This window comes from Marmota marmota, unplaced genomic scaffold, assembly GCF_001458135.2.
Source record: "Marmota marmota marmota unplaced genomic scaffold, marMar, whole genome shotgun sequence".
Lineage (NCBI taxonomy): Eukaryota > Metazoa > Chordata > Mammalia > Rodentia > Sciuridae > Marmota > Marmota marmota.
This window is the reverse complement of record NW_025999968.1, coordinates 47085895-47102254: the sequence shown is the minus strand read 5'-3', so window position 1 is coordinate 47102254 and position 16360 is coordinate 47085895. Positions and strand designations below refer to the sequence as shown.

At 36.9% G+C, this 16360-nt stretch overlaps 1 protein-coding gene and 1 long non-coding RNA gene across 8 annotated transcripts in view; both read left to right on the top strand.

Moving 5' to 3' along the window:
* Nucleotides 1-16360, top strand: part of LOC107136416 (amyloid beta precursor protein) — a 239009-nt gene that overhangs the window by 20135 nt on the left and 202514 nt on the right. The gene's annotated exons all lie outside the window — the stretch shown is intronic.
* On the top strand, nt 1551-8534 carry LOC125616930. The gene is made up of 2 exons (XR_007347712.1): nt 1551-7422; nt 7458-8534. It is a non-coding gene; the product is annotated as an uncharacterized LOC125616930 (long non-coding RNA).

Sequence of the window (16360 nt, the reverse complement as noted above, 5' to 3'; positions counted from 1 at the left end):
GATATCTTCACATTCTTAACCACTTATCTCTCCTTCCTCTGGCCAAGTGGGCCTGTGGGTGGAGTCAGCTGGTGTTTCCTCTTAGTCCAGGCAGCTAGGCCTGGAGGAAGCAAGCCTAGGAGTGTAGGAGATTGATAAGGGTTTGTTAGGCCTTCACTTCCTGGCTGCTGCTCCCCTCCCTCCCTCCCTGGGCCTCTACCTATAGGGAACTCTGAGGGCCTCTGTCCCTGCTTGGTGTCTCTCTCTTCTGAATCTGTTCCTTTTGTCCCAATCCCATACTTTCCCTTTACTTCAGCCCCAAATGGGGCAGTCCTGGATGTCACGTTGGAGTCACTTGGATTTGAGTCATGACTCACTTGGATTTGAGTCATGACTCACTTGGATTTGAGTCATGACTCTCAGTGTAACAGAAATATGACTGCAGGAGGATGACTTAACTCCCTAAACCTAAATTTCTACATTTACATAGTATCTGTAAATGACTTGGTCAGGAGAAAGATTGAATTAAGCATAAGGTTTTACAAAGCACCATCCCATGGTCGATGAACGTCCTGAATGCATGAGAGAAACTGGCTGACTTTCATGATTCAGTCCTTTTGTAACATCTCAGACTCTTCGGAGCAATCCAGATGTCCAAATTAGCCACACTTTACCCCTTTGGAAATGCAGAGGTGGAGACAGAGCCCCATTGCTCTGCTCTTTATATTTCCTGCTATCAAAGAGCCTGAAGGCTTTAGCAACTGCGCTTCTCATTGGTAACAGTTTTGATGTCTGAAAACAGTGGATTTGTTTGTATTGCTGCATAAACTTGTTTGTGGTCAAGTTGTTGGTGTTTGGGCCTCATTTCCTTGGTTATTATCCCTCCCTGCCCTTGGTGAACCCAGCAGAAAGCCACTTGTATAGGAATCTAAAGAATGCTGGTGCAGGATGTGGCTCTCCTCCCAGTCCACTTTCCTGCCCCTCCTTCGGCAGTGACCAGGCACCAGTGACAAGCCTTGGCAGCTTGGATCAGTTGGAGACAGCCACAGAATCCCTGGCTGATGGCTTTCAAAGGTCTCTGCTAACCCTTTTGCAAACAAAGGATTGTTTATCACATATCAAAGGGAAATGGGAAGCCCATAATTGAGAGATCTATCTGAAGGGACTTGGGCTTCTAGCACTTGCTGATTCTTCCTGATATGATGGGTAGTGCTTTGGCCTTGGTAGACTCCTTGACTTTCTAATACACATTCAAAGCAACAGGCCTACTTCCCTGTAGCTTTGACTGTGTATTAGAAATGTGTATTTCTCCTGTAATCCCACCTTCTTAGGAGCATTGCAAGTTCCCAAGTTCAAGCCCAGTCTGGTCAACTTAGAGAGATTTGTCTTGAAATAAAATAAAATTAAAAAGGGTCTTGGCGGGGGGGGAGCTGAGGTTGTGGCTCAGCATTAGAGCACTAGCCTAGCACATGCGGGGCGCTGGATTCTATCCTCAGCACCACATAAAAATAAAATAAAGGTATTGTGTCCAACTACAACTAAAACAAAATATTTTTAAAAAGTGGGGAGGACTTGGGATCTAGCTCAGAGGTAGAATGCTCCTGGGTTCAATCCTCAGTGTGGGGAGGGAGGGACTGAAATGTGTATTTCTATTTACATTTTATTATTGTATTTCTCTGCTCATGTCACTCAGATATTTGATTCAGGAGAAAATCACCTAGTATCTTTGGTTTCAGGTAGCTCCTAAATTTCATTAATTTGTAAAACCTAAATTGAATGGAGCAATCTGTTTTGGGGATTTTTTTAAAAATGGGGAGTTAACCTGTTTGGTGTGTGTGTATGTGTGTGTGTGTGTATTTTTCAAGACAATCCCAAGAGACTGCAGGGGTTTTTGGTATTTTGATTCTAAAGAATAGTCTTTCCCTCTCTCCTCTATTGCTTTGTCCTGACCCAGCATGTGTAAGGCCCTATCAAGTGTTAGGATGTGTGATCCTATTACACCCACATCCTGTAGCTGCATCCAAGTGCTTTGAGGCCGACTTAACACAGATTAATTTAACAGTTGCTCTGTGAAAACAGATGCTCTTTGCTGCTTATTTCTAATAAATCGTCAAGCCATTTAAAGGATCCTTTCCCCTTTAAGACATTTCATCTTCCTATGAAGCTGGAGACCAATAAAGCAAAACTGAAATATTTATGTCTAGAATTAGTGTATTATATTTAAAACCCTGGTCTTAGACTGATTATGACGTGCTCCTTTGCTGAATTTCTAGCCAGATGCTTATTCATAAAAATAAGTCTTACATAAGTGGCAGTGTTCAAATGCTAGGCCAGTCTGTTTTGGCAGTTTGACCTTTCACAGTAGCTAAATAAATATTTTTTACACTGAGAAAAGAATTATTTAACATTTTTGTACAGCAGTATGTCAAGAGAATTCAGTCTAAATGCAACAGATGAGACCGTAGGTAGTAACATGAAAACAGACTAACGTGAAAGAAAACCCAGCTGTGTATTATCTGGGAGGCAGTCTACAAGGATAGGTGTTCATAGATGTAGTAGACACTTAGGAAAATTAATGTGGTTATTCTCACTCATCTGGGACAATCATTAGGTTGGAATAGTCTGAAAAAAAATGTAAAGATCAATATAGAAATTTAAAACTGTGCAACACATGTGTTGACAAACCATCGGGGTACTATGGAAGTCTAGAAATAAACTTGTATTTACATTGGAAATTGATTCAGGATAAAGGTGGCTTTTCACATCATAGGAGGAAAGAAGCGTTATTCAATAAATGCTGTGAGGTTATCTGAAGCTGGACAGTAAGATACCACTATTATTTATAGTGCATGTAACAAAGAGCCAAATTCTTTAATCCATGAAGTGCTTTTACAAATCGATAAAAATACTAAATATGAAAGAATAAGAAAAAAAATTGTAGACATTTAAAAACACGTTATGATTTTTTTTTTTTTTTTTGGTCTTGGGGCTTAAACCCAGGCCTCATGCACACTAGGTGCTCACTCTGCCTCTGATATATATCCCCAGCCCCTCTGAAAAAAATTGAAACCAGAATAGTCTGATGAGTCGGCTTCTAGTTGATCTCATTTTATCTGTAACCCCTTCTCCTACCTCTCAATTCTCCATTCCTCTACTGGGTTATTTTGAAATAAATGAGCACACAAAGATGAGGATATTATTAGAGCACTGTTTGTCTCAAAAAAGTCAGTCATGCAATTTTATCCACAAACCTTTCAGTAGGGATGTCTTGGAGAATCTTGGAAAGAAATGGATAAAAATAAGGCCAAAGAATTCTTTGGGGAAATTTCACATAGCCAATAAACCTTTGAAGATAGGTTCAATGTTATTAGTAATCAGGGAAGTGTAGATTAAAATAGTGAGATTTTTTTTAACCTTCTCTTAAGCAAAGACTAGAAAGTCTTGCTGGTGGTGGGCATATTCTTCTTTCAATTAATAAAAAAAAAAATGTTTAAGAGGAATCATTGAAAACTTTATGTATGTACCCTTGATTTAGCAATTCTGCGAATTAGTACCATGATATAATGTACCCATGCACACAAATGAGAATATAATTAGGGTTATTTGTCTCAGTTAAATAAATCTGTTTATTTTTAAACTATGTTGCACCATACAGTGAAATATTATGCTGTGATGCATTAAAAGTAGACATAAGCCATACTAATGTAGAGAAATATCTAAAATATTCTGCTAGGTGAAAAAAAGAATTTGCAGAAAGCAGACATAATCATTTATAGTAAGAAATAATTTATAATTTAGGGGTGGATATAGTTCATTGGTAGAGTACTTGCCAAGTATGCACCAGGCCTTTATCTCCAGGACTGAAAAAAAAAAGAAATAAAATAATAATTTATATATAAAATTTATGGGCATAATACCTATGAGAAATTCAAGCAAATCTGACAAAAATGAACCCTGAATATGAGATGGTAATATGTGAACTTTATATGTTATCACCTTCTATTTCATATTTAACCCACAGTATCCTCAGGGGATTGGTTCTAGGACCCCCTGCAGATACCAAACTCCAAGAATACTCAAGTCCCTTAATAAGTGTAGTAATTGTTATGTAACCTACACACATCCCATCTACTTTAAATCATTTATAGATTCCTTGTAATGCCTAATAACAAGATAAATGCTCTGTAAGCAGCTGTTGTCTTACTTTGGGTAGGGAATAAAAGTCTGCACTTGTTTAGTGCATGTGCAGGTCACCCCGCCCCCAAATATTTTCTTTTGGCCATTGATTGAATCCAGAAGAGGAAGGTACAGATGCAGAGGGCAGATTGTATTTTGAATCTTTTGAAGTTTAAGCAGAGAATTTAGAGGTTGCTCCTTGGGCCCCATCTTGAACATAAGACTGTCTGGTTCTCCCATCCCCGGTAGGTGTTACCTCGTTTCTTGTCCTCAGAGATTTCCCCTTACAGAGAAGCCATCCTACTCTGTTTTAAAATACCTTTAATGTTAGGAAGACGTGTATCTTGATGTGATAGCTAGAATCCTCCTACTTGTTCTTCAAAGGAACAGTACTTTTATAAAGTTGAAATTAGCAAGTGTATTGTATTATAAAAGTAGCTCATTTCAGTGAATTTCATCTGTTTTTGTGCATATCAGATTCTTAACATTAAAACGTGCTCTTGAAAGTATTGGAAACATAAATTATTACTTGAGGCTCATTTGACCTACTTAGTTCAAAGCATTGAACATCAGGAAGTAACTCCTTCAACCCAAAATTTGTATTGTTTGTGTTTGTAATATCACTTCTCCAGTTGACACTGTGGCTTACTATGGAATTCTCATGACAAGGGAGATGAAAGCAGTTCAATGGAACTGTTTTCTTTTCCACTGAAAGTAATGTTGGGATTAGTTGATTAGTTATATTTTCTGCATTTTAACCCAGAAAGCTATTAAAAGGAATTGGCCAGAAGAAGCTATTTGTCTTTAGCTTATTTTATATTTTCTTTACAAATAGAAATTATTACTGACTTATACATTTAAGGTTGAGTGTAGGCTCTCCTGAACCAATAACCAATTTTTTTAAAAAAAATAATGATCTGGGTGTGTGAAATTGTAATAAAATGTACATTTTCTAAGGCAGAAAATATGTGCTCAGTTACAAGCTGAATTAAAACAATTGAGAATATATAAGGGATAATATAAAGCAAATGTGAAACAAGAAAAGCACTCTTTTCAACTTACATAGATGTGTATAGTACAAAGTTCTGGGTATTAAGTTGTTATTTTTCATAGCTTTATAAGAAAGGCAAAGCAAATGCTATCTCAAAATAAAATTAGAATAAAATGAGGTTCAGCAAGCCTGCCTAATTTGCCCTAGGTTGTGGTAAACAATAAGGCTGAGGTTGGAAACCAGGCTCCTGATACTTAGGCTAATAAGTCTGATATAGAAAGGTGAATACTGAATGACCTCACTAATATGTGAAATTTAAAAAAAAAATGACCTCATGGAAACAGAAGAAGGGTGATTATCAGGGGTTGGTGGGTGAGGAAAAAAAAACAGATGTTAGTCAAAGTGTACAGTCTTGCAGTTAAAAGATGAATAGGTTCTGAAGAGATAATGTACAGTATTGTTACTCCAATTATAATAATGTTTTGTATACTTGAAGTTTGGTAAGCTAAGAGAGTAGCTCTTCAGTACCCTGCCCCCTAACCCCTACCACACACAAACTGCATCTGTGAGATAGGTTAACTAGCTTGGTTGTGGTATCATTTCACAAAGTATATGTATTTTAAAACATCACATTGTACACCTTGATTGTATTTTTAATTTGTTAATCCAACCTCAGTAAACTAGGGAATCTGGTGGGAATCTAACCAAGGTAGCTCTCTGAATCTCTTTGATAAAGATAAAAAGAATAACTTGATTTACAAAACTTCATTGTTTCTGAGGGCATCTTCATTACTTAAGTTTTTTTCTTATTTAAATATTTAATATTAAATATTTACCTTGTAGTATTTTTTTCCTACCTCAGATTGATTTTCCCACCAATTTAGGGAACTCTTATCAAATTCCTATCTCATTCTACAGTGGTTATAAGTGTGGGAGGTTATGGAAAGTTAAGTGATATTGAATTTTTCTAGAACTATGTATCTTTTTGTATTTTTTTTTTGTGTGTGTGCTGAGGATGAATGCAGGGGCTCATTCATGCTAAAGCTAAAGCACTGCACTAAAAGCCCCAGCTACATCCCCAGCTCCCTAAAGCTATCATTGACTTTGAATAAAAATTTTAGAATTTCTTTCAAGTGATTTTTTAAAAATTGAGAATTTTTTTAATAAAAATCTAGTATTTGGCCATTTCATTATAAGTGTTACCTATCCCTGCAATCGGTAGGACTTATTATTATTACTTTAATAATTTTCTTAAGTAATGCTAGTCAGGGGTATCTTACGTCTGAATAGGGGAGCAGTCAACAATTTTGAGATGAGCTGGCAGAGAATTGGATATGAGGCCTTATGAAAATAAGCACGTGTGTTGCCAACAATGTTGGTTCCTGCAGGAATCCAGCAGTGACATTCTTAGCAGAACCCATTAAAAGGAAGAGCCTAGGGCTGTGTGATGGGGGAGCGTTCTAAACTCCTTCATATACTTAGCTTGGTGGTTGTGATGTTTTGCTTGTCTAGGATGGTCTGTGACAGGTGTAGGGAAACCTTAGACTCCAAACATGTCACCATGAGATACCAGAAGAATCATATTTTTTGGTGGTTGTTTTTTTTTTTTTTGGTACTGGGGAACTCAGGGGCACTCGACCACTGAGCCACATCCGCAGCACTATTTTTTATTTTATTTAGAAACAGGGTCTAACTGAGTTGCTTAGGGCCTCACTTTTGTTGAGGCTGACTTTGAACTTGAGATCCTCCTGTCTCAGTCAGCCTCCAGAGCTGCTGGGATTACAGGTAGGCGCCACTGTGCCCGGCCGGGAGAATCATCTTAAATGGTGCAAAAGCTCTTTTTTGCATTTTATGTCTTTGGGATCTGGCACCTGAGTTCCTATACTGTTTCTTATTCTTCCATTTTCCTGCACTGTTCACAGGTTATATATGTAGGGTAAGCGGCATCACACATGTGCCTGGCATACACAGTTGTTTATCTCCATGTGTGGGCTGCCTGTTCATGTCAAGGGCTTCCCACACGTACAGCAAAGCAGTTTTTCCTTCTGAATTTTTAAATGCTTTGTGTTTTTGTGGTGCTGGGGATTAAACCCAGGGCCTTGTGCATCCAAGGCAAGCACTCTACCAACTGAGCTATATCCCCAGCTCAATAATTTTTATATATATATATATATATATATATATATATATATATATATGGTGCTGGGGATTGAATGAAACTCTTGATATAATTATTTTTCATGTCATTATCTGTAAATGAACCTTTTTCAAAAAAGGTTCATTTACAGATAATGAACCTTACTCTTCTAAGGTTCATTATCTGTAAAGTAGGACGGGTAGAAAAGTCCCTAACTTCAAGGGTTGTTTGAGGATTAAAGGAAAGAATACAACTGGTAGGGCATAGAATATACTCCTTAAATATTTATTTTTATTGCTGCTATTATCAGTCAGCATTGGTGGTTGGATAACATAGTCTTCTATTTGCCAGATGTTTCTAGTAGTTCCATTCATTGTCCCACCCATAAAACATGAGTGACAGAATGGAGCTTTCTTAACCTTCTAAGCCCTCCCCCGACCCCAAGCATCAGCTTTTGTCCCAAAATAAAAGAACTTAGTCATCCCCGATTATGTCTTGCAGATCTATTTTTCAAAATTGGGCAATTAAGGAAGTTAAAAGCGTCTTTTTTTCTTTTGCTGTCATGAAAAGCCTTTGTTTTTGTTTTTGTTGTTGTTTTTCCTCTTGCAATGTGATGATGCCTGAAATGTAGGGAAAATTAAAAAATGGTAAAATGGTAAACTATATTATCAAGCTATTCAAATTAATTATAAACATTAAGTAACATTCCAGTTAATTTGTGGCTTGTACAAACTTCAGAAGCTTATATAATGAACTAATGACATGTAATTTCTTCAGGTTTAATTAGACTCTGTTGGTGTTTGCAGCATCAGATTTATATGTCATCATTAGCATTTCCTTTTTTTAGTGTTTACTAGATGCTAGGCATCATAGGAAACAATTCACATACTCATCTGATTCTCATGTTGATTCTTTGAGATTGGTATCCCATTTTACAGATGATTGTCCAAAATAACAGTAAGAGTTTAAGCCTCTATAGACTGATTTCAGCTTGTCTATCTTTACTACCCATAAATACCCTGTTAAATGAACTACTTCTTAAGAACTAGGCAGTGGTAAAGCTAGGCAGGACCTTGAGAACTTTTAGCCCAGCTATCCTATAATGGGGTACTAGTTGCCATTCTGTCAGGAGATAATTTACTTCCTTTTAAGGGAAAGTGACATCATCACCAAACCCCTGGGACAAAGGTGATGTGGAAGAGTTTTTTTTTTTTTCTCTCCTGTAAAATTACACCTAACAGGTCTCTAGTACAAAACACTTAAACTCTTCTGATTCTGGGGCAGATGTGATATACTTTGTATTTGTAGAAATCTGAGTTTTCCTCTTGACTGTTTTTGTTCCTGAGGACTGGTATGGAGGAAATCATATCTAAACCATAGACGGAATTGGGACTAGCAGTGCCCCTCCTCCCCCAGCTGTGGCACAAAGCTTTGTGTTAAGAAAATCCTACAGAAGAAAATTGATTTTCTGTACCCAGGACAAAGTTTCTGAGTCTGTCTGTCCATTGTTGGCTCAGAAGTTGATGCAGTGTGTGCGTGATCCACACCTTAGGAGCGCGGCCTTGCCCTGCCTGGTGGAGGTTGGGTTCGTTTTGATGTGCTGTGAATGACCCTCCCAAGGATGGAAGCCCTGGCCCGGGTCAGCTTGTGGTCACTGCAGCAACAGTGTGTTGATCTCATGGCACATTCCATAGCTGCTGATGTAATTGAAAATGATGGGAGCCAACTCGGCCCTCGTATCAACTGGACCAGTTAGAGGACTGGCTGACAGTCAGTTTAATAACTGTTTGAGTTCTGTGAAGTAGGTATTGTTTTAAGTCCTATTTGGGTAAGGCAGTCAGTCATTATTATCTTTATTGTGAGGCACAGTGTCATTTGTAACAACCCCAGGAGGGAGGAGGTTTGTGAATTGATTAGTACCTATCTAATTTGGCAAACCATGCAATGCAGTTCTCTAACAGGAGTTATAATTAGCTTTGTAAAGCACTCTTGTTCTGCCCCAAAGTTCTTATTTTTTGGTATTGTCAGGGATCAAACCCAGGGCTTCACAGAAGCTAGGGAGTAGACACTTTGCTACTGAGATATATCTCCAGCCCCGAAAATACTGTTTATTGAGTTTTTTTTTTCCCTCAAAGAGCCCTATAGTTGACTTTGATGCAAGCTGAAGATTGAGAACAACTAGTGTTAATTTATCTAAAATCACAAAATCTTGACCAGATTTTGAGCATTGGGAAGGAACCACCCTTTCTATCCTTCACAAGGTAAAGGATGCCCCCCCCCCAATTATTGATAATGAGCACTTATTTTTGAGATTAAGGTATGTCTATATGATAAAATACATTTTTTTCTCAAGGTCAAGAGGATGCATCTTTGACTTTCTTGTCTTTTTCTCTCCAAATTACAATATTGAATTTGATTTTGTGCCCTTGCTGTTCAAGGTATTCATTTTTTTTCTAGCTAATTAAAATATACAGAGTCCATCTAAAATCATGGTCCCAAGTAATAGGATACACACAAAAGTGTGACACCCCCACCACCACATAGAAGTACAAACACCTTGCTTTGCCAAGAAAGTCGGCAACATTGTTGAAGACAGTCATTCTCCTTCACCAGCAATGGCTCCGTGCCCTATAAATGTTTGCTTGCTTTTTGACTAGCTCAGACCTTCATTTTGTGTTTGCAGTTGGTAAATATTGAGTAATAGAGACTGCATTATTGTATCCATGGGAAATTATCCATCAAGAGAATACAGTCAGCGGGCTCCGCATCCACTGATTTACATGGATTGAAAATATTTGGGGGAAAATTGCATCTAAACTGAACATGTATACTCTTTTCCTTTTTCATTAGTTTCTAATAATACAATATTTAAATGAGATTAGGTAACATAAGCAATCTAGAGATGGTTTAAAATATACAGAAGGATATAACTAGGCTCTATGCAAATACTACCCCCATTTCATATAAAGGTGAAGATTCTGGTATCTTCAGGGTCCTGGAACCAGCCCCACCTGGATACCAAGGGTTGCCTAAGTTTGTGAAATGATGTTTTATAATCACTTTTTAATCCTTTGATTTAATCCTACTTTTTGATCCAATAACATGTATAATATTTGTGTATAGTTTATATGATCTGCCATGTTTCTAAAAAAGATATTTTTTATTATATAAGATTTCAAACATACAGCTCCCCTGTTCAACAGTTGATCACATTTTGCTTTTCTTGTTAGTGCTCTCCACCCACCTAGTCCAACATTTTGCTATTATTTTGAAAATAATTCTCAGGCATCATATCAGTTGTAAAATACTTCTGTCTCTAGGTTTCCAGAAGGATTTGATGCAGAGGTTATAATTAGACACATATTGTCAAGAAAAAGGCCACTAGGTATAAATATACATTTTGATATTAATTTAGGCAATGCTTATAAAGTATATTAGAGCCCTTATGAGTTTTCTCTATACTTATTGTAGCCACCAAAAAAATAAAATACCTATCACATAATTCTCACAGCAAGGGAAGATGAGTTTCCTAGGGAAACCCTTTATTTATGGAACAAATATGTATTTTGTTTCATCGGTGAAATCATTAGGCCAGCCATGACTCAGATCCATTAAATAAAGGCACAGAAATAGGATCCCCTTGTCTTTTTTATCCCTGGATGGGTAACCAGAATATTTTTAAGTTGGTGTTCAGTAGGTTTTTATTTGTTTATTTATTCATTCATTTATTTTTAAAACTCTGACTTAGTTGAATTTTAGAAATATACTCTGTTTAAAAAAAATTCGGTGTAGAGTTTCCAAAAAAGCCCTTTTTATTTTGGTATTGGCTTCTGTTCTTACCTGGGTGGGGGTATCTTGACATCATCAGGGACAAAACTCTGCTGTTCCAGTGTGGGGGATGGTGGGCGCCCCTTACTTGTTGTCTGACAATGGAAGTTATATATACTTAGAATAGCTTGAAATTAGAACCTTTTGTTATTGTTGTTGTTAGTTTGGGATATGGGTTTTTACTTAGGTAAAAGAAAAAATGAGGCAATGAAAACAAAATATATTTCAAACAAACTATAGATTGAGTAGAACCCCAATTTATGAAATAGGTTTTAAAATTCCATGTGCGTTTATTTAGACTTTGATCTGTTGCCTTCTTTGACTTCCCTCAAACACTGTGGCATTGCTGAAGAACTCCAGGGTTCCTCAAGCAAGTTTGAAAACCAGTGATGTAAGGAGCCTAGCTGTGCTTTTTTTTTTTTTTTAAAGGAAGGGCATGTGAAGGGACAGGGGGTCTCAGTATCCCCTTCAAGGACATGCCTCCAGAGACAAGAAGACCTCCCACTAGGCCTCCCCTCCTACTGGTTTTTGACAGTTACTGCCCCATGCACTAGAGATCAAGCCTTTAAAACGTGGGCCTTTGGGGTTCGCTTTCAAAACCATAGCACCCGTGGAATGTGTGTGTAAGATGAAAGGATCACAGATGTATACGTTGCAGGGCTGTTTCTAAAGGATAGTTCCAGATCTTCTTCCAAGGTGTCTCTGTTGCTTCCTCCTGAGTGATATGCAAAATGCACCTGAATGCTAGCCAGGGATGAGAAAGAGAAAGGCAGGAGGGCTCCTGCACTTCCAGAATCTTCCAGCTGTGGTTGCATTTAACCTGTGGCAGAGGTCACCCCATCTAGGCAAATGAAGATGATATTGAAGAACAAGTTTGGGGCAGTAGCTAAGTGTGTTACCTTTTCTAGTTTGCATCTGTCTCAATGTGACAGAGCAAAGTAATACAATGAAAATTTGGGGTGGTTAAAATGAAAAAAAAAAGGTCTGTAAAAAGTAACAGGATTAGGGCTGGGGCTGTAGCTTAGTGGTAGAGCACTTGTTTGGCCTGTTTGAGGCACTGGTTTCAACCCCCAGCACAACACACACAAACACACACACACACACACACACACACACGTAATGTTAACCGCCAGCTTTAGGTAAAGCCAGCTTGATAAGCTATGAACTTTAGGTAATTCTAATCCTGGCCTTATCTTTGGCTTGCTAAAGGATTATGCACAGAGCTTAATTATAATAAGGGATAATGTTTCCTGCTGTATATTCCTTAAGAACTGTGTGAGTGCAAGCCTCTTGAAAAACATCAGGAGGTAGGCATTACGGTATATACGGAGATATTTGAGCAGATGTTAGAATGCTGGATGACTTTGGATGGTAATTTATGAAAGAGGAATGGTGAAAGTTTACTTTTAGTCTTGTGTGAATATCTTAGATATTTAGAGACATTTGGTTTTTATTAAATACCAAGAAAATGATCAGTAGTGGTTTTGGGAGAAGTCTATAAATCTTGGGTAAAAAACATGTGGCCTTATTTTGAATTTTGATTTATTCACAAAAGATTTTACAGAGTAATCAGAAAATTTTCATTCTGTGTTGGGGGGGAAGTAAACTGAGGGGAAAAGATGAGTGACTACCTATTTTCCCTAGAATTACATCTAAGAAATTACTGTGGAAAGCAATTTGTTTTTGAAAGAAAAGGCTTAACACTTTGTGTTAACTAACAGGGGCTGAAAAGTCCTGTAGGAAATATTTCAAGAGTCAATGGAGGCAGCTGGGGTGTGGCTCAGAAGTAGAACGCTTGCCTCCCACATGTGGGGCACAAGGTGTAACTAAAAAAATACTTAAAAACAAAACAAAACAAAAAAGTGAATGGATAAACTGGGTACTGGTGGCTCATGCCAGTAATCCCAATGACTCAAGAGGCTGAGGCAGGAGGATCGCAAGTTCAAAGCCAGCCTCAGCAACTTAGTGGGGCCTTAAGCAATTTAGGGAGACCCTGTCTCAATTAAGAAAGTAAGTAAGTAAGTAAGTAAGTAAATAAATAAATAAATAAATAAATAAAATGGACCCGGAATGTGGCACACATGTAAAATACCTCTGGGTTCAATCCCTGGTACCTCCTAATCTCCACCCCCCAAAAAAAGAGTGAATGGATTTTTTAAAAAATTCTGCTTCGTAAGATGGTTGTATTTTATTCATCTATTCAAGGTATGTTGATTACCTGCTTCAACTAATTACGTGCTCTTTTAAGCTAACTTTTAATTGATGTACAGCTAAAACATCTTATTTGCAGATTTTAATAATACTGATGTTTTCATATTTATTATTGTCAAAAATTTTCTTTGAAGTGTATATGAAAATGTTGCTTCAGAGTAAGTAAAATGTGGGTTAAAAATGTTCGCAAAAATATAAAAAATTCACAAACAGGCAAGCATTGCTTCTCCTCTAAGCGCTGTACTACTTCATCACATTTAAAATTCCTACAATGAAATTGCAACATCAGAATGAAGTCAGTGGGTTATAACAGATTGGATGTCATTTTGTAGATAGCTGAAATCAAAGCCATACTAAGTGAAGTTGTAGATCTGGGCAAGGAAGAAAGAATTAATATCCAGTCAACCACAACTGGTGTGTTGGTACAGGAAATATTTCTTACAGTGGTTGTGATGGGGTTTACATTTGTTCTGATGCTTCATCAGGGAAGTGTTTTTCTTTATTCTAATAGTTAACCAGTTAATGTTGCCAAAAAAAGAGAAAAGCCAACCAAACTATAACAAAATTGTACTGCTAATCGATAGTCTAGTGATTTGTCTCCCTTGTAATTATAATGAATAATTAAGACATTGAAGATTAATCTGGATCTAGCATTACATAAACATTAAGTCAATCTTAAAATTGAGATGTTGGCAAGTGTGTTAATAAAAATCATATATGCAATATTAATAGATTTCTTCCTTAGGCTATGGATTATTCAGGAGCTATCATATTTTTTTTAAACTTCTCTTTGACATTGAGTTCCAGAAATGAAGTACAGATAGTGAATTTTTAGTTATAGAATACATTGAACCAAGAAGACTGCTGAATTATTTATTTACTTTTTATACCAAATAAAGCCAATCCTTAATTCATTTAAACCCTTGGGGTTTGCATTGACATTTAGAATTTGACATAAGCACTCAATATGGGGTCTATTGTGAGTTAGCACAGATTATTTTCCTTAGAAATGGTTTTAAAACTCAAAATATTATATTCCATAACAGTTCATTGCTTCTTAAAAACTAGGTTGAAGCATTCAATATTTGAGTGTTTCTTGGGTAGGGCACTCTGTCAGAGGGTTTGGTACTTGTGAAGCTAAAGTTATGCTGTGAATGCTAAACAGATATCCAGTTAAGAAATCAGAAATCATGTACTGCACCTTGAACATGTGAAGTCCTGGTGTGGCTCAGTAGTGAAAGAATCAGAGTGGTTTCTTCCTTCCTTCCTTCCTTCCTTCTTTCCTTCCTTCCTTCCTTCCTTCCTTCCTTCCTTCCTTCCTTCCTTTCTATGTAAGGGAGAACTAAAATTGATTTTTTTGAAGACTAACTTTTATATCTTAGAGGTCTAATTCATTGCACTGGGGCCTTACTCTTTCTTTAAACTTTGGCTTGAATGAGCATCCTTTAGCTGAAATGTCTAATGGGCATAAGGTACAGCTTTAATTCTAAAACTGACTTAAAATCAGAATTCAAGCATATGGTATGTATAATATTAATTTAATTTTTCCCCTGAAATGGATTCTTTTTTTTGGTGAACCTCAAGCATCATATATGAGGCATGACTTTTTATTGTAGCAGAACAGTTTTGTCTTGAGTGGTTTTTTTTTGTGTTTTAACTGTCTCTGCTTGCAAGATGAATGCTTATCTAGTGTTAGGGCTATATAGTGTTTCATTTGTCACATTTGTTTATTTTTAGCTATGAGGAGTTTGTTTTTCCTTGGAAGACCTAATGATTCTTATTCAGCACTAAGTAAACAATTCATTTGTATATACTGAGTGTCAAATTTGAGTTTTGTGGTTTATCATTCTGAAGGTTGGAGATTCTAGACTTGGCTACCTTTTGGTCATGATGTCATAATTATATGTAGCATTTAGATTATTAATATTTCTTCCTTTAGAGAACAATTAGTTGGATCTGTTAGATGACTTGAATGCAGTTAATAGCTTCAAGTCAGTTGACCATAAATTCAACTTTATAATTCAGAGGAGCTTTTTGACAGGGAATTTTTCTCTTGTTACTATTTTGTCACTCATTATGGCTATAAAACATTGTCCTTGGGTGCTTAAGTTACACTTTTAATAGTGGGCCTTTTCTTCTCTTATTTTTTAAGCTTGCCTCCATGACACAGTTGACGTCTCTGACAAGAACTTAACCATCTTTGTTTTGGCTTAGTGAAAGGCCATCATGTACTTTGATTGCTGGAGTATAACTGCTCTACATTCAATTGTCTTTAAGGAAAAACAAAAGTTTATAGAATCACTGTGAACTATAAAGTGGTTACATTTTGCTAGAAAGCCTTGGTACACCTTGGGTAAATAATGAAGTGTTTTATTTTATGGGCCCTTTTCCTCCTTTATTGATAACATAAATTTATATTACCCAGGAATAGGTGTACCTCAAAGGGAAATAATAGAATTTATTCTTAGTAGTGAACTCTCATCTAAAACATGGTTTCCGTGGTTTAAGCCGATTTTTTTCCCCCTGTCTTGTTCTTTTTTGTGCTGGTAAGGAAGGAAGGAAGGGAAGAAAAGGCCACTACTAAAAATATGAATTGCTAAATAGAAGTAAAGTCTCTCTTTGGGCGTTGAAGCTCAAATACTTGCGCTGTCCAGACCTGACAGATTTAGAAACAGGAATTTGCCTTCAGCGTGATCTTACCAAACAGCCAAGTTATTTCTAAGTTCTGCAGATTTTAATGTTATAGACTATGTCTTATGAAATGTGCATCTCTAAAGCAGGTTGTCTTGAGAATCTTACTAAGTGCTTTAAAACATGGAGAGGAAATTGATTCTCAGAGCTGGTACCTGTTTTCAAAGACTTTCATTTTTAGTTGATGAGCTCTTCTCTTCAGCTCCAAGTCCCGCCTGTCCTGGGCAAGTGTGTCTCCTTATGAAGAAAAGCTTAGAGGTTTTCTTTTTTCCATCCCTCCCTCCTTCTTTCTTTCCTCTCTTTCTCTCCCTTGCTTCTTTTTTTTTTTTTTTTTTTTTTTTTTTTTA